At 45.2% G+C, this 18,837-nt stretch overlaps 1 protein-coding gene across 19 annotated transcripts in view; it reads right to left on the reverse strand.

Moving 5' to 3' along the window:
- Positions 1-18,837, reverse strand: part of TBL1XR1 (TBL1X/Y related 1) — a 269,891-nt gene that overhangs the window by 95,802 nt on the left and 155,252 nt on the right. The window lies entirely within an intron of this gene.

Raw genomic sequence — 18,837 nt, forward strand, 5'->3', positions numbered from 1 at the left:
GGTTCCAAGAAGGAAATCTCTGTGTGTGTGTGTGGGGGGGGATTATTTATTTATTTATTTAATTGATTTATATACCGCCCTTCCGAAATGGCTCAGGGTGGTTTACAATTAAACTAGTGTGGCTCTTTTAAGGAGCCATCAAAAACAGGGGTTCAGAAGGGAGGAATTATTTGCCGAGAGAAAAATAGATAACAATGCCTAAGTCTGCTGTTTAAAAGTGCTGAGGCATAGGCCCATGTCTAAACCCAACTGTAAAAATGCAAGAACCTCGGGTATGCCCACAGAGAGAGGATGGCCAACTTTCCTGCATGCCCAGAAAGAAATGTCTGCCCATGTTGCCTCGAATACGATTAATGGAATGCCTCCTGGAAGCAAGAATGGTGTTTTGCACAGCCTTTGAGTAGCCTTTCTTAGCTAGGATGGAATGCTCAATTTCCAGGTGCACAGTTGAAGCCACTTAGAAGCCCTGGCACCAGGAGATCTGGACACAGAGGGAGATGCCAAGGCTGATCGACCGACAGGTTTTGGAGATCAGGAAACCAGAGCCACTGAGGATGATCTCTGCACATTCTCTGTAAAGTTTCTAAAGCACTTTGCAGATTATTGCCATTGGGGGAAAGCCATAAGACGACCTTGAGGACAAGGGGCCATCAAGGCATCTGTTGCCTCCGCCTGGGGGAAGAAGAATCTGGTGAAGAATCTGGGAAGGATGTGATTGTGAGGGGAGGCAAAAAGGTCAACTTTGGGAAGGCCGAAGCACATCATGATCTGTTGAAACACCAATGGGAGGAGGGACCATTCTGCTGGATCTATGCTCTGATGGCTGAGCTAACCATGGAGAAGACACATGGGAAGGACATTTGGGCTGTCTGGGGGGCTCTGTTCTGAAGAGGAAGAGGAAGGTGAGAAATGCTTCCTGTATATATGTCCCCTAGCGATAGGGATAAATTGACCCCTTTCGTTGATAGGAATGGCCTGCCTAGCAGCGCTAGAGGCGGATCAGGAAGACCATGAAGGATGAGAAGGAGCCCTGGGAACAATAGGAGAGGGTGGCAGAGGGTTTGACAGAGCAGAGACCTCAGGGTGGGGAATAGGTAGAGGCACTGGAGTAGGAGACAAAGCCTTAATGATAGCGCTACATTGTCTGGTAACAAAATCCTGAAGCCATTTGGCAACATCAAGTGGGAAGGAGTCCTTGTTGCACAAGGGAGCCATAGGACCTGTGGGCACCACTGGCTGTAGATTTCTCAATGCCAGTGTGAGAAGAGGGACCAGTTGCAGTGGGGGCAGAGAGGTCGCATGGCCCAGCTCTGAAGGAACTGCTGGGACAGGAGCATCATGCCAAGAGAGGAAGAGAGGAGGAGCAAGGCCGGTTCCTCTACTAGAGCGGGCTGCTGCCCCAGCAGCGGAGCCGATGTTAAGGGCTCTGTAGGTGTTGTCATTTGTCCAAGTGGCAGAGGCGATGTTAAGGCTCCCGGAGAAGTGGGTAGGATAACCACAATGCCTGCCCGGGGCACCAATGGTGAGGACACCATGTTGGTACTGCTGATAGGAGGTGGTGAATCAAGGGCCTCCGATGCGGGTCATAAGCGGCGAGGAGAGCGCTCCTTGCAAACCGCCTGTATGAGAAGGCGCTTGCTTAGTAACAGAGCGCTGGGGGGCTTGTGGCGCTTACAAGAACCAGTGCCGTCTCTTCTGCCCTCCTCCAAATGGTGCGTCTTTCTAGCAGCCTTTTTGTATGCCTTTTTGCTCCTCTAAAATAAGGAGCTGAGGCAGCTGGGGTGGGGTGGGGGCAGAGGCGTAACTAGGGGAAATGGCGCCCGGGGCAAGCATTGAAATGGCGCCCCCCGCGCCCCCAACATACTACATTATACTTAGGTTTTTCCTCACAAGCACCCGCCGCCGCCGCCAAGCCAGGCCACTGACTGGCCGCCAGGCGCCAGCAAAGCAATGGGGGGGGGCGCGGGCAGCACAGAAGGGACCGCTCGTGGGGGAGGGGGCGCCGACGCGCTCCCTTGACTGCTGCAGCGCTGCTGCACTGAGCAGGAAACATTTGTATTAACAAAAAATTTAAAAAAAAATTAAAAACATTTTTTTGTCATGGCGGCGCCCCCCATGTGACCAAAAAAGATGGCGCCCGGGGCACGTGCCCCCCCTGCCCCCCCTATAGTTATGCCTCTGTGTGGGGGGGTTAAGCGTCGAGCACTCCTGGCAAGGAGAATCAGAGCGAGGCCTCTGGAGGACCTCCTGCTCTTGAATATGCGAATCATCCTTCTGATTGGCACAAGGGCCCTCAAAAAGCAAGCCCTCTAAGAAGACTCCAGTGTGGAAGCAAATCATAGTGCCAGCAAGCACGGGAGAATGAATAAAAAAGCAAAAACAAATTCCAAAATCCAATAAGCCTAATTGTTTACAGAAAAAATTGCTTTTAGGAAACCTTTTAGTCACCTTCCTTCCCCTTCTGGCACACAGCTAAAGGTAGAAGAGAAAAGAAAGGCGAGTAGAGAGATAAGCAAATTTAGAAAAGCTAGCCACAAAAAACCAAGGAGTCAGGAGCGCCTTCATAGCCCTGTGTTCCAGAGCAAGAAAGGAACTGGGGATTGCATGCCTTCCAGGCAGGGAGCTAGCCTTGCCTACAGTTCAAAAGGTCCTGTCCTGTCGGATGGAACATGCTCAGTGCACAACCCAGTGTTAAGGATGTCCTCCTCAATTATGGAAAAAAGCAAGCTTTAACTCAACATGTTTGACAAGAGGGCCATCAATTCTCATTTTAAGTGACCATTTAGTAAAGACTCTAATAGATTTGTATTAAAAACATCCTGGCTTAACAATGAAATCTGAGCTTACAAAGTGCAATGCAATACAATACAATACACAAACATTCAAAATCAGTTCCAAATGATTTGAAAATTGTTATTTATAGCAAACAAATCCAATGTCTATATTATTTAGTGGCACATGTAAAGAAGGGGATGCATTACTCTACAGCTAAGGTAGGCAACCTTGCCTCTTCAGCTGTGGTTGGACTCCAACTCCCATCATCCTCAGCCACAATTTATTGTGCCTGGGGATGACGGGAGTTGTAGTTTAACAGCTGGAGAGCCAAGGTTGTCTACCCTGCTCCATAGGGTGCCAAGTGTAAGCACAGGGACGTCAAGAATCTATGAAGTATACAGCCATTCTGGCACACCACACTGGGATGTTGTCATGACCCCTGAATCTGACCTCTCCCTATCCAACAAGAACACAAGGACTCTGGATGAAGAAACAGTAATGAAGACCCCCAACTCCATGATTCAGGGGATTCTGTATCCTACAAACCCCTGCATCAACTCAAGGATGCCTCATTGTCTTCTTTCGCCCACTCGGAAAGCCAGTTCCATCACCAGCTCTCCAGCTATACCACAGCCAGCGACTGCATAACAAGACACTGGCTCCTTAAGTTTTCCAGCACTCCTAAGCAGCGGGCGTGGCCAGGCTCCACTTCCCTTTCAAATGGGCTCACTCTATTGTAGAGCTTTGCTGAAGTAGCGTTGTTGTAAAAGTTTGTAGCAGACCTTTGCTCTTACCTGGCTCCCTCATAGACCTGATTTTCTGGCTCTTGACCTCAGCTTGTGACACTGACTTACACCCAGCTCCCTCAGTGAGTCCTCACCTAAGATCAACACTGCCCAGCCCCACAAGAGATGACCCCAAGGTTTTCCCCAAGTTGGACGATAGCCACCATCCACCGCACCCACATAGTTAAAGCAGATATATGGGCTCATTCAGAGCATAGTCAACAAAAGCGTCTTAGGAGAATACAATACCTGCAGAAGTTTGAAATGCATATCAGGTTTACTTGTTGACACCTTGCTGGTGCTTGCACAGACGATAAGGAATATAGGAAGCTGCTTTATACTGAGTCAGACAATTGCTATATCCAGCTCAATATTGTCTACACTGACTGACAGGGGCATCCAGGAAAACAGTGATACAGGAAAACCTCCTTACTCGCGGGAGTTCCGTTCCTCGCCTACTACTGCGAGTAATGAAACCATGAGTAATGAGGCATTATGCCAATGGGAAACGGGGGAGGGGGGAATGCTAAAAAAAACCCCAGCTTTAAAGCATGAAATTGCTTACTGTATTGTGCTCTGCGGGGTCTGCATGTGCTCAGGAATGCCCATCAAAACCATGAAAAATCAGGTTTTTTAAAAAAAGAAATGAGCCACAAAATGGCTCCTGTAGGCAAAATGATGGCCGGAAGTGACCTCTGTGGTCACTTCCGGCCCTCTAGGAACCGCAGATACATGGGTTCTAACCCTTTCGTATCCGTGGATAATGATAAAAGGTGTCAATTAGACAACCGTGGATACATGAAACCACGGATGGTGAGTCCACATATAGAGAGGTTTTCCTGTACTACAAACACATCCTGGTGATGCTGGGGACTAAACCTCAGCATGCCAAGCAATCTATAGACCCATGCCCAAATCCAGAACCATTCGTGGAATAATGGCTTGACATTACAACTGAATGTACCCAAAGAATAACATTTAAACTATGTTAAACATTCCTAAGTTCCATTCATTTCAATGGCATTTAAGTTAGTCATGACTAACTTGCCTTATCAATTGCATGGTGCTTAGTTATGGCTTACTAGTCTGGAAGTTGGCCAATGTGCTCAGAAAACCTGTTTCACTCAGGCAAGGGCGAATTGAATTCAACCACCAATTTTCATGTGAAAATCTTTGTGAAATTATGTTTACAGCCAGTGGCATTCATGTGAACCATCCAGGTTCACTGCTGGAGTCCGGAAATGTGTTAAGATTATTTTCAAAACAAGAAATGTTTGTATTCAGACCTCAACACACACCACTCAAATGAAAAGTCATAACATGCATAAACAAGGAATATATATGTCCACAGGGCCATCTGTTTTGTTTTGAATTTGTAAATGAGGAAACACAACTGAAATTAGTGGTAGCCACTTATACAATCGGGGATTCTAGACATCCTAACGGAATGACACAGAAACATTTCCACTGAAGCTAGTGAGAGGGAAACCCAGAAATCTGAGTTAATGTTTTCGGCAAAGAAGGTTTACAACCCTTGCAACTTCAGGAAAAATGCTGAAAAGACCCTGGTAGTCTTCCTGCTATATCGGGGGTCGTATTTCAGGATTCTGAGAGGAAGACCGCCCAAATTAGATATGCTGCTGTTTAGGCATGGAGAAGTGCATCAGTGTGGAGGAACAGCCCTCTACTCCTCCTAACCTTTTTACCACTGCCACCAAGTAGACTTTTGGTTTGGCTGGGTCCACTACAACAGCCCCTCCAAAAATAACCCCCAAACCCCACAGTAGTGCAGAAAGGTTTATAGGTGTGTGGTGGAGACAATCAACATGAAAATTTACTTTTAGCAGCAAAAAAGCCACAAATTCAAATCAGTTATTCCCTGAGCAGCTCAGGGAAAATAAAAACTGGGAAAACGCATCTACTACCTGACTCTCTACTGGTCCCTGCTCAGAGACCTCTGTGCTTTCTTGTCAGCTTCTGGCTTACTGGGTGGTTCTGATTACAGCACAGGTCTGGGGCTCAATCCAGCCTGGCTCTTCTTTTTCTTCTTAGTGATTTCAGCTGAATTTCCCCCTCCAGCAGACTGACTTCCAAGTCTCTCTGTCTTCTTCAACCTTCAGCTCTGACTCTCTCCAGCAGAATTGACTTCTCTGGCTTCCAAGACTCTCTCCAGCCGACTCTCTCGACTTCTCCTTCCAGGACTCTGCTGACTTCACTTCCCTCCCTCTCAAAACACTCCCAAACATATACAGTTTATCTGGCTCAACAGTTTTTTAAGCCATACAATTAGAACAAATATTCCCTCAATTTCTTGAAATCTTTTTCCTTCCAAAAATCAACTGTCAAAATGCTAAACCAAAAGTGAAACTACAGAAAACCAAGAATGAACTTTTGACCCTGCCATCCTTCTCCATGCACAGGGATTTGCAAGCACAGAAATCCTATTTACAATACTGCAGAGATTTTAGGAATATAATATAACAGAATTCATTTATCAGGGCTTATTTACAAGAAGAGGTTTGGAAATATTAATAGATGATACAGGGGCTTATTTACAGAAACTCAAGAGGCCTAGGTCTCGTTCCTTCACAGTCAGCAACTCTCCACTTCCACAGGTGGCAAGAAGGGATGTTCATTCGAGCTCCCATCAACCTATTCAAGCCTAAGTTGATGGCTCAAAAGTTATATAGGGCACAGCTAGGGCCCTATGTTAACTATTTCCCTCCTGGAGCGGATACAAGCCAGGTTCTTAAGAACATTGTTTCTGACCCCCAAATGTATTTCTAATGTCACCCAGAGACTGGAAGCAGGTGTTATCTCACTAGAGGTCAGAGGTTGGTATCTAATACTAATAAACTGGGCAAGAATTAACGTAATGCCCTCTGGTCTCCTTCCCTTGTAATTATTGGATAGGCACTGTTCGAGTTTATGGGAGCACTGTTTTAGGAAACTCCATACCTACTATTTTTCTCCTGAGGCTCTGTGGGATTGGTCAGGGACAAAAAACTTATTAAATGAAGCATCTGGGATATTGAGTTTCAGAATGACCTGTCAAGGACATCTAGGTCATTCCACCTGCTCAGTGGTGGGATAAGAACTTGCCCAGCAGATTGTCTATACCTATATTTAACTTATCCCTGAAATCGGGCTCTGTACCAGAAGACTGGAGAGTAGCAAATGTAACACCGATTTTCAAAAAGGGATCCGGGAAATTACAGGCCAGTTAGCCTAACATCCGTTCCAGGCAAATTGATGGAAAGCTTCCTCAAGGATAAAATTGTAAAGCACCTAGAAGAACAGGCCCTGCTCAAGTGAGCCAGCAAGGCTTCTGCAAAGGTAAATCTTGCCTCACCAACCTTTTGGACTTCTTTGAGAGTGTCAACGAGTGTGTGGATCAAGGTGATCCAGTTGACATAGTCTACCTGGACTTCCAAAAAGCTTTTGACAAAGTTCCTCATCAAAGACTCCTGAGAAAACTTAGCTGTCATGGGATAAAGGGACAAGTACATGTGTGGATTGCTAACTGGTTGAAAGATAGGAAACAGAGGGTAGGTATAAATGGAGAGTTTTCACAATGGAGGGAAGTAAGAAGTGGGGTCCCCTGTACTGGGACTGGTGCTTTTTAATTTATTCATAAATGATCTAGAAGCAGGGGTAAGCAGCGATGTGGCCAAATTTGCAGATGATACCAAACTCTTCCGGGTAGTGAAATCCCAAATGGATTGTGAGCAGCTCCAAAAGGATCTCTCCAAACTGGGGGAGTGGGCGACAAAATGGCAAATGCGGTTCAATGTTAGCAAGTGTAAAGTGATGCACATTGGGACGAAAAACCTCAACTTCAAGTATAGTATATGCTGATGGGATCCGAGCTGTCGGTGACGGACCAGGAGAGGGATCTTGGGGTTGTGGTGGACAGCTCATTGAAAGTGTCGACTCAATGTGCAGCAGCTGTGAAAGAGGCAAATTCCATGCTAGGGATCATTAGAAAGGGGATTGAAAATAAAACGGCTAACATTATAATGCCCTTATACAAAACTATGGTGCGACCACACTTGGCGTAGTGCGTACAATTCTGGTCACCACATCTTAAAAAGGACATTGTTGAACTGGAGAAGGTACAGAAGAGGGCAACCAAGATGATCAGGGGCCTAGAGCACCTTTCTTATGAGGCAAGACTACAACACCTGGGGCTTTTTAGTTTAGAAAAAAGACGACTGCGGGGAGACATGATAGAGGTCTATAAAATCATGCATGGTGTGGAGAAAGTAGAGGAGAGAGAGAGATTCTTTTCCCTCTCACACAACACTAGAACCAGGGGTCACTCCATGAAATTGATTGCCAGGAGGTCTAGGGCCAACAAACGGAAGTACTTTTTCACACAACGTGTGATCCATTTGTGGAACTCTCTGACACAGGACGTGGTGACAGCCAACAACCTGGATGGCTTTAAGAGGGGTTTGGATGACTTCATGGAGGAGAGGTCTATCAATGGCTACTAGTCGGAGGGCTGTGGGCCACCTCCAGCATCAAGGGCAGGGTGCCTCTGAGTACCAGTTGCAGGGGAGTAATGGCAGGAGAGAGCGCATGCCCTCAACTCCTGTCTGTGGCTTCCAGCGGCATCTGGTGGGCCACTGTGCGAAACAGGATGCTGGACTAGATGGGCCTTGGGCCTGATCCAGCAGGGATGTTGTTATGTTCTTATATACTCACCTTCCCTAAACATAGAAGGGCCTTCTCGAGGGCTCATATGAATGCCCTCCCCTCAGAACCACTGGCTGGCAGATATAGCAGAATTCCAACTGAGCAGAGATATTGCCCCTGTAACTCTGAGGAGATCGAGCCAGTTGCATATGTGCTCCTGCGATGTGTCTTTTATGTAGGTCTTAGGAGAAGGTTAATTGTCCCTGTTTTACATAACCTGCCAGGATGATTGGACGAATTCTATGTCAAATATTGGTTAACAGATGTGAATCCATCTATCAAACACACAGTTTTGAAATTCTGTTCTGCAATACAAGTCTGATGTGCTCTGCTCGCCAACAGTTAGATCCAGTGCACAGATATGTTATAAATATGATTATGTTTAAATTTTACATTTGTTTTAGATGTTTTGATATTAGTCAATGACCATCATAAAGACTGACTGACTTCCTGCTATACCTTAAGGAGAGTTTATGCAATTACTTTAAATAAGGATATGTCACTATAAAGGAAGAAATCTTCCTAATTTTTCTATAGCTATCTTGTTTATAAATTTATTATTTGTTTTTATTTATTTATTAAATGTATACCCCACCCAAACCTACGTCTCTGGGTGGCTAACAACAATTAAAGCACAGATAAAAGTTAAAAAACAGTTCAACATATAATAAATATAAAAGTTAAAACAATACAAACATTTAAAAACCATAATATTAACAAACAGTATTTTTAAAGCCTGAGAAGACTTGGGTAAAAAAGGGGGTTTTCAAATGTTTTTTTAAAAATAGTCAGAGATGGGGAGGATCGTAATTCAGCAGGGAGCGCATTCCACAATCTCGAGGCAGCAGCCGAGAAGACCCGTCTCTGTGTGACCACCAAATGGGTTGGCGGTAACTGGAGACGGACCTCCTCAGATGACCTCAATGGGCGGTGGGGTTCGTAGCGAAGAAGACGCTCTCTTAAATACCTAGGACCTAAGCCGTTTAGGGCTTTATAAGTTATAACTAGCACTTTGTATTTTGCCCGGAAACCTATCGGCAGCCAGTGTAACTCCATCAGCAAAGGAGTAATGTGGTCTCTCCGAGATGAATAAATGTACATTCACAGTGAAACACATACAGAAAAACAGAAAGCAGAAACCAAGATGTTAAAAATATTATATATTTCTATTTTTTAAAAAAATCCTTCAAGTATCAATTGCTCATATTCTTCTTCTTGAAATCAACTCCACTCAGCTACGAGAAGGGTCTTGTTAGACTTCAGAAATGTTAACAGGGTCTTCAATAAGCTCATGGGAGCCGTGTCCTTTTCCCACCCACTCCCCGCCTCCCACAAAATGCTCCCACCCACTCCCCGCCTCCCACAAAATACAACAGGCATGTACACTGGAATATCCAATTCTGATGAATCTGTAGGTCTGATGAATCTGGTACTGTGAGGAGGCATCCAGTCCCACTGGGATCCTCCCCATGCAGTTCTGCATGTTTCCAGCACCGGAGAGAGCTCTTTTGCAGGAACTGGAGCCATGTGGGGCTTGCAAGGAGCTATAGTTATCATGGCAATGTGCAGAACTGCACTAGGAGAGCCATGGTGGGAGTGGAAAGCTGGCCATGGGAGAATTCTGGAACTTAGCTCCAACGTTAAGTGTGCTTAGAATGGCATCAGCCTTGCTCACTTTATCTTCAACTGCAGAATCTGGAGATTTTTGACATCATTCCTGACCTGTACCTTCCCCCTCCCCAGGCTGTCATCCAGAGCCACCCCTGCCCCCTCCTTCCCCACAAAAACATGGCTCCTGTTGCTAGTTACTGGTAATGCGGAAATAGACAAACAGAGCAAGATAACTGGATTATAACTTCTGTTTTTAAAAGCCACGTCAAGATCCCCGGGGGTTTGTATGTTAGGCAAGATAGCAGTTCCAACATCAGAAAGCCGAGATGCAAACAGACAATTCTGTAGGGGAGGAAATACAGACAATAACTGGGTGGTGCCATTTACAGATGAGGTGGGGAAGAGGCTGATCTATTCTAAGAGCAAATAAAAATGGTGTGCCTCCTTGTCGTTAAGCTTGCTTTCTTCCTATAACTGTTATTCCCAAGGGGAAGGAGGCTTTGGGTTTTACCAGTCTAGGCTGTTTCTAGCTTGGGAATAAGAAAGCATTTTTCAGAATTTCTTTCCTGAGTGCATGAAAGCTGCCAAATGTTTCCCGAGGCAGGTGTTCTGTTGAATACTAACTATAGTCTCTGAAAGAGGAAAGGATAAAATGGAAAAGCCCTCCAAGCAAACACCATAAATAACACAGCCACTCAGAGGAAGAGGGGGGCAGATTTTTTCAGCTACAAATGGTCCAGTGTTTTGCACTGAGAATTGTAAAAAAACGGAGGCGGGGGAGAAAATGAAAATTCAGATGAAATTACAATTAACAAGGCAGAGGTACATGCCCATTGTTTATTTAAAGTTTTGAAATCAAGCCTTCTCTGTAGTTGCCCTTGAGCTTTGGAATGCACTCCTTGCTGAGATTGGGGGGGGGGGGGTGTTACTTCTTGTTGGCCTCAAAAGACACATCATTTACATCAGGCCTTTGGTTCTCTTAGTTAATTATTTTTAGCGGGTTTTCATTGTTTTTAGTTTGTAAAGCACTTTGAGACCGCCAATTTTGGCAGTATAGAAATAAGATAAAATAATAAATTAAAAAATGATGCTGAGGACAAAGTACCTAGGACACTCAAATGACCACTTTTCCATTTTCTTTAACTCAAGAGGGCTACAGTACTGCATCATCCAAAGAAAACCATATTTGTTACCACTTTTTCTTTAGTTATTGGTTATTAAGACATTCTCTGAAACGTTTCTCAGCACCTTGTGGTGCATTCTCGCCGTCGGTGAACACTCCTTCCATTATTCTTTCCACCTCTTTAGTACACGCTTCTCATCTCCCATTTTACTGCTCTCAGTTACCCCATCCAAAGCTCTCTCTGCAGCCTCATTTTGGTGATGCCCTCTTCTGTGCCACCAAAGGCCACCTTTTTGCCTTCTTTAGGAACATAGGTAGTTGCCTTCTACAGAGTCAGGCCATTAGTCCATCTAGCTCAGTATTGTCTACTCATACTGGCAGTGACTTCTACAAGGTTGCAGACAGGAGTCTCCCCCAGCCTTATCTGAAGATGCCTAGGAGGGAACTTGGAACCTTCTGCATGCAAGCATACAGATGCTCTTCCCAAAGCAGTGCCATCCCCTAAGAGGATTATCTTACAGTGCTCACACATGTAGACTCCCATTCAAATGCAAACCAAGGCAGACCCTGCTTAGTTCATTCTAAGTTCATAGTTCATAGACAATTCATAGGAATATAGGAACATAGGAAACTGCCATATACTGAGTCAGACCATTGGTCTATCTTGCTCAGTATTGTCTTCACAGACTGGTAGCGGCTTCTCCAAGGTTTCAGGCAAGAATCTTTCTCAGCCCTATCTTGGAGAAGCCAGGGAGGGAACTTGAAACCTTCTGCTCTTCCCAGAGCGGCTTCATACCCTGAGGGGAATATCTTACAGTGCTCACATGTGGTCTCCCATTCAGATGCAACTAGGGCAGACCTTGCTTAGCTATGGAGACAAGTCATGCTTGCTACCACAAGACCAGCTCTCCTCTCCAATTCATAGTTGCTACCACAAGACCAGAAGACGCATCTTAGACTAGTTAAGGAAAGAGCTCTCTCTTTCCTCTTCACACAGGGCACTCTGATGTGATGGCAGAAGCCGAATAAGCGGGAAGCACAAAAATGCTGCATCTCCTGCTCCCCACGAATTCTGTTCCCTTAGAATTGTACAAATTGAACCATTAAACACAATTCAGACACAAACTTGACTCTCAGTATGCAGTGGGAGACTGCTGTGTGACAACTACCCAAACTACTCCCGTCTCATGCAAAATAAGCCTTGTTGTGGTGCAGACAACATAATTTACTTCCATACAAAAATAGAACTTTCACATCTGTTTGCATCGGGAACTTGAACATCGCCAAGACGGGGGAAATGCAGAAGCTGTAGACGAGCTAGTGCTGTGGAACACTATGAAGCACAAGGGGCACCTGACCTCACCTGTCAATTATACAACAATATCACAAATCCAAACATAAGAATGCGACTGAAGACTTGCCTAGATGAGCAGAAGGGCCAAATGATACATGAGGTCAAACCTATCCTTACAACTGATGTGCTTTTGCTTTTTCTAAAGAGGAGTAGCAGAGAAAGGCTCAATCCAGATGATAATTATGCCCTTCCAACTGCTATTTGCCACAGGAGAAAGCTCACCTTGGTCCCAAGGGGAGCTTTCCTCCCGGGGCACAATCGTCGTTAATCCCTGTAACAGGGATTGCCGGATGTTGTTGACTACCACTCCATTATCCCAATCTGCAATGGCCTTTGGCTGGGGATTATGGGAGTTGTAGTCAATATCACCTAGGAATCTATGTTACAGGGAGCACTGGATGCATGGAGCACCAATCTGAATTGAAACTGGAGGTCATAGGAACATAGGAAGCTGCCATATATACTGAGTCGGACCATTGGTGCATCTAGTTCAGTATTATCTACACAGACTGGCAGCGGCTTCTCTAAGGTTGCAGACAGGAGTCTCTCCCAGCCCTTTATTGGAGATGCAAGGGAGGGAACTTGGAACCTTCTGCATGCAAGCAGGTGCTCTTCCCAGAGCAGCTCCATCCCCTAAGGGGAATATCTTACAGCGCTCACACATATTGTCTCCCATTCAAATGCAAACCAAGGCATTAGCAAAGGGGACAAGCCAGGCTTGGTACCACAAGACCAGCTCTGTTGACCAAAGGCTTAAAGCCCCCACCTCCCCATGCCCTTATCCCAATCTGAATTAGCTCTGCCCTTCAAAGCTATTTATACCACAAAAATCAAGCACACAGGAGACACACACACACATACACACAGAGTGTATTATCTGGTTTGGTCATTAGCTGGTCACCTGGTTGTAGTAAAGGCTGTCATGATCCTATTGCAATTTCTAGAATGTGTGATTTGATTCCAATGCCAGGAAAAAAGATTCTTGCCTTTCCCTGGGACACTTCCTATAAGGTCTATCCAGGCGCACAGGAGGTTAGAATTTGGACAGCAGACTTGGGGCCATTCATGTAGGGTTTTCCTATCGGAAAGCATAATTCCCAGATGAACTGTATTAAAGGGAATGACAGAGGCAACTCAACAGTATGTCTACGAACCTAGGAATTAAAGTGTTTCTAGAGAACGTCTATGCCAGGGAGACTGGGTGTGTACTTCACGTATACGCATCATTCCACAGAATGCATTGGCGGAGGAATCTCGCTGCAGGCATTGCCAGAGGGATGGCAGCCAGATGGAAAAACATGTGAATGGGTTCCAAGTTGAGCTCATGAGTAAAGTCAAATCCTGAGCCAAGACCCAATACAAAGAGCTCTCTACATTCACCATTACAAGTATCGATCAGGTTTACATGATCTGGCTGACTGCCACACCAGATTTAGCCTTGGGCTTTCAGCAACTGGACTCACCCCTGCTTCTGCCACTTCCTTTCCTGTCCATTCCTCCTTTTCTTTGCTATTATAATTACAGAGGCAACATTGCATCTGTTACCTGCAACTGAACATTGTTACTGCATTAGGATGGGTAGTGAGCCCTGTCGAATGCTCTGTGCACTCCTGTAAATCTCCATTTCCAATCTCTTTCTCTCTGGGTGGCTTCAGACACTCATGTGAATTGCTGATAGCAAAGTATAACAAACGGAAAGAAAGAGACTTCTTCCATCGGCTGCCCTTGGACGAAGGACGGCAAATCTGCATATACTCCACTCTGAAGCTAGGATGAGCATTCTGTCAAGGCGAGAGAGAACTTGGGTCTTGCAGAGAGGGGATTCACACAGTCCTTCCCACCCCGTTTATCTGAGACTTGGAAGTCTTGTCCATTAAGACAAGGGTACCCAACCTTTGGTCTCCAATTCTTGTTGGGCTACAACGCCCATCATCCTCAGCGACAATGGCCTAGCCATCGGGGCTGGGGAAAATAGGAGTTGTAGTCCATCAACAACTGGTACCAAGGCTGGGTATGAAGAAGTTGGGCATGAAGAAGTGAGAGAGTTGCAGAAATGTGCAAAGCCTCGCTCTTCAATTCTCTTGAGGCTGCTCTGAAGCAACAGGAACCCTGGCCATACAGATTTGTCCCGACTCTGGCTGCCATTGGCTGAACTGCTCTGATGTCAGCGAAGAAGTATGCCAGTCTTAGCCTGGAGCAGATTAGCACTTAAAGGACCTTTTGAGAGCTTGGAATCTGAACTGGGAGGTCCGTGAGCAACCTATGTGAAATTAAAACCCCTCAGCTATGTCAGTATGCCACGGGCTTTCTAATTATACTTTAATAGTGCCAATCAGTTCAGTGGTCTCAGAGATACGGAAACGAAGAAATAGGCGTATGCGTGCAATGAAGGCCATATTACAGACACTCCAGCTCTTGGATCGATGTCAAACAAGCAGTTTATTCCTTGCTAATATTAGCACTAGAAATAACATGTCATTTAGGCTTAAGTGCACGAACACACTCACACACCACAAGAATAGCCCTGATATGAAAGTCTGCAGCATTTGGGGAATATAGCTATGATGAGATTAATCCACGTGACTAAAAAATGCAGCACAGTTGCTGCTCAAAGCTGTAAGAAAAACAGGATATCAGAACACTCAAAATAATTGTAACTTTATCTGTCAGACAAGCTTTCCCCTTGGGCCTCAAATTATTTAGCTACAGTAACAGGAACAAAGAATTAAAATCCACAGCTCTAGTGTTAGCTAAAAAATGTCAAAAGAAGGGGAAAGAGGCAACATTAAAAATATCCACAGGATTATGCAGAAATTGAGAAGATGTAAGAACTCAGGCACGGCTTACACGCGTAGCTACGCCATGTCTGTACATACAAAAGCTAATAAGATCATCAGCACAAGGAAGAATTGTAGGATTAATTCCCAACTTTGCAAAACAACACAAACTAGATTGTTACTTTTCTAGAGCAGGAGGTTAAAAGTCATTGCTGCCTCCCCGCCCCCAACCAGAAGAACTTCTGACAACTTTACCAGTTGCATGACGAACAGAAATTCAACAGGTGTAGCTCTTCTTGGAATGGAAACACATTCAACAAGACTGAACAAGATGCTTGTTCAAGCAAAGCAAATCCTCTTCGTGGGAACATGCCCAGTGCTACACCACCTGGGAAGCAAGGGGGATCATGAAGCCTGTTCTCACGACCAAAATGAGGGTAAGAGGAGGATCCAGCCAGGCTCCAAGCCCTGTGAGCACTCCCGAGAACTGGCCATTGTGTGTTGGCCAAAACCGAGACAGGAGGAGGGGAAAGTGCTAGCCCCGATCTGGGTAGGAAGGTACAGAATATGTCTTCCAACCTCGAAACAATCCTGGATGGCTGCTGCCACCCTACCCAGATCATGGCTAGCAGATGATCATTCCCACCCCCCTTCCTACTTGCCAGCACATGACCAGTTCTCAGGACCACACATGAGGAGCAGCCCCCACCCATCTCATCAGGGCAAGTTGCCTGTGCAGACCCACAGTAGTGGGGTCTGCACAGTCTCTGCCACCTTGCCTTAGGGGTGGGACTCCTTAGCTGAAGAGGCCTGTCTTAGACCTGATTTACATGTACAGCAGAATGAGATGACAAATCTTAAAGTGGCAGAGTGGACTGTACCAGTTCAGACTGTAGGAGGGAGTGCCTTAAAAAAAGGTTTCCCCATGTACGCAAATGGTCCCTGCCAATAACAATTAACCCAAACTAGCAAATCACATCTACTCTAGTCCAATTCCTTCTGTACTCGTTTTCTACTAGAAGGGAGATTTTTCCATAGCAGACCATCCAGAAATTCAGTCTCCTACCTTCAGTTTGAATAGGTACAGTCCATCTCAGGACTCTGTCACCCCACTGGCGCTTTGTGTGTAGACTAGCCCATAGCAGATGAAAACGTTTGTGTTTGGAGATTATTTTATAGATAATTTTTAATTACACTTACCTTTAAAAAAAATCAACTCTGATTTGTATGCAAGTAGACATTTATTTCTAAAACAGAGTCCCCACTTATCTGAAAAGTCAACAAGGACAGGACTGAATCCAGCTTTTTCATTTTGACCCATTTGCAGATGACAAAAGGTGGGATTTCAGTGGCTTATCAGGGATGCATGAAATTCAAGACTGCAAAACTCACCAGCACTCGTCCCACTGATCACCAGCTGGCAGGAGCCATATTCTCACCTACAATGGCTCCTCTGAACAATGCTCCATCATGAATGGGGTAATTGTAGGAAGAATAATGGCAGCCCCACCAGCCGCATGAAAGAAAAAGGGAGTAGGGCTTCAGAGGGGATGGCTGAAGAGAAATACCAAATCCCCATCTCCAACTTTACCCAAAAGTTCATTGGGGAATGTTCAGTCTATAGTCAATTAAAAAAAAACCAAAAAAACACCAGAGCAATACATTGGAGTGTTGTACAGCATAGAACAATCATTTTGTTAATGTTTATATTTTGTTCAGATGGATATTTGAGCAGAGGGGAAGCCCAAGTTGGCTGAGCTGCTGCTATATTTTATTGCTGTTGCTGTTTTAGTGTTGTTGTGGTTTTATTGGGTTTTATTTGCTTCACGATGTTTTATGTTGTTTTTACACAATACTTTGAGCAGATTTGGAAAGCTGGCACAAAATACAGCAAAACAATAAATAAGTAAAACTAAAAGATGTATGTGGGCACCGTGCCTGTCGTGATGTTTACCTCTGGGGACCTGGCTCCACAAACTCTTTTTTTTTTCAATTGGGGGATTATACACAATAAGTAAAGAGCTCTCTTGGTGCTTAGGTATTTTCCGCCATACTTTGAATGCCACTGTGTAGAAGGAAAGGGGGAAATTTTAAGATTTCCATCCCATCTTTCAGCAAAGGCTTCCTGTTGGGCAGGTCCTAATGTGCCAGCTGATGACAGGACCAGCAGGACTTTGAGAGGAAATTGACAAGGTTGGAGATGAAGAGGGGAAATGGACCCATGGATAACAGCACCAACAGAGTTGTTCATGGGGGTTTTACAAGACCTCCATCTGGAAGCTAAAGGGCCAGCAGAGTAGGCATGCACAATTGTCAGTGCATCTAGTGGCTATTGGAAGAGGCAAGGGAAAGGGCCAAGGACTTCAAGGGAGGGTCAGCCATCAGAGGGAGCCAGGGAAGTCCTTCAGGAAGAGGGGAGGAGAGTAGGTCTTGAATTACATAGGACTACATGGGACGCTGTAAGATATTCCCCTTAGGGCTCAGCTTCAACTACAACTCCCATAATCCCCAAACACAGTGGCCAATAGTCAGGATTATGGGAGTTGCAGACAAATGTCTGCAAGAGGACCAAAGTTGAGCAGCCCTGCCTTAGGAAATGGGGCTATAGCACAGGGGAAGAGAAGGTCAAAGGTTCACTCCCTGGCACTTTCAGGTAGGGCTGGGAGAAACTCCTGCCTGAAACCCTGGGAGAGCTGCTGCCAGTCAGTGTAGACCATAGTGAGCTAGAAGAACCAATAGTTTGATTCCGTAGAAGTAGCTTCCTATGTTCCTATGAGAGGACCACCAAGATGGCAAGAAAAACCTTCTTTCCTCTTCCAATCTGAGGCCATGGGAGGGAGACTAAGGGCCAGCTCTGGATGCATGATGGAGGGCAAGAGGCCACACATCTAAAAGGTAGCTAAGAATTATTTTTTTAAAAAAACTAAAACTAAAACTAAACCATTAAAAATTAATTGGACAAAAACTAAAGTTAAAAAAAAACACAATACAAGCATAGGAAGAGCAATATCAAAATCCATCCATTAAATGCTTGTAAGAAAAGCTGCCTTCATCGGGCACAAGAAACCTAGTAAAGTAAGGGCTGGAAAAGTGTCCCAGAGGAGAGAGCATTCCACAACTGGGGTGACACGACAGAAAAAGATCTCACCGCCTGCCACCTCTTGCCTCGCCTGCTGGAGCAGGGCATCTTCAAGACATGGCAAGGGGACAGGCACTCTTTCAGATCATTTGATCCCAAGACATACAGGGTCAAACACAATAACTTGAGTTGTATCCAGAAATGAACTGGAAGCCAGTGAAGACTAGCCAATACCAGTAAGAAATTCACTGCCGCCAGGTGTGGTGATGGCTACCAATCTAAAAAAGATTAGACAAATTCATGGAGACTATTAACCTTGATGGCCATATATTTCCATCAGGATCAGAAGTGGCAGGCCCCTGTATACTAGATGCTAGGAAACACCAATGGGGAAAAAATGACTGCCCTCTTTCCCTCCCTTGCAGGATTTGCAGATGCACCTGGATGGCCACGACATGCAGCAGGATGCTGAACTCAATGGGCCTTTGGCTAAATCCAGCAGCACTTTTTCTTATATTCTTAAATGTGTCCAAGCTACTAGCATCAGTCAATAATCTGGCCACTGTAATCAGAAGTAACTGAAGTATCTGCACAGTTTTCAAGTGCCGTCCCATGTACAATACATTACAGTA

This window comes from Hemicordylus capensis, chromosome 3 (assembly GCF_027244095.1).
Source record: "Hemicordylus capensis ecotype Gifberg chromosome 3, rHemCap1.1.pri, whole genome shotgun sequence".
In the NCBI taxonomy this organism is placed as follows: Eukaryota; Metazoa; Chordata; class Lepidosauria; order Squamata; family Cordylidae; genus Hemicordylus; species Hemicordylus capensis.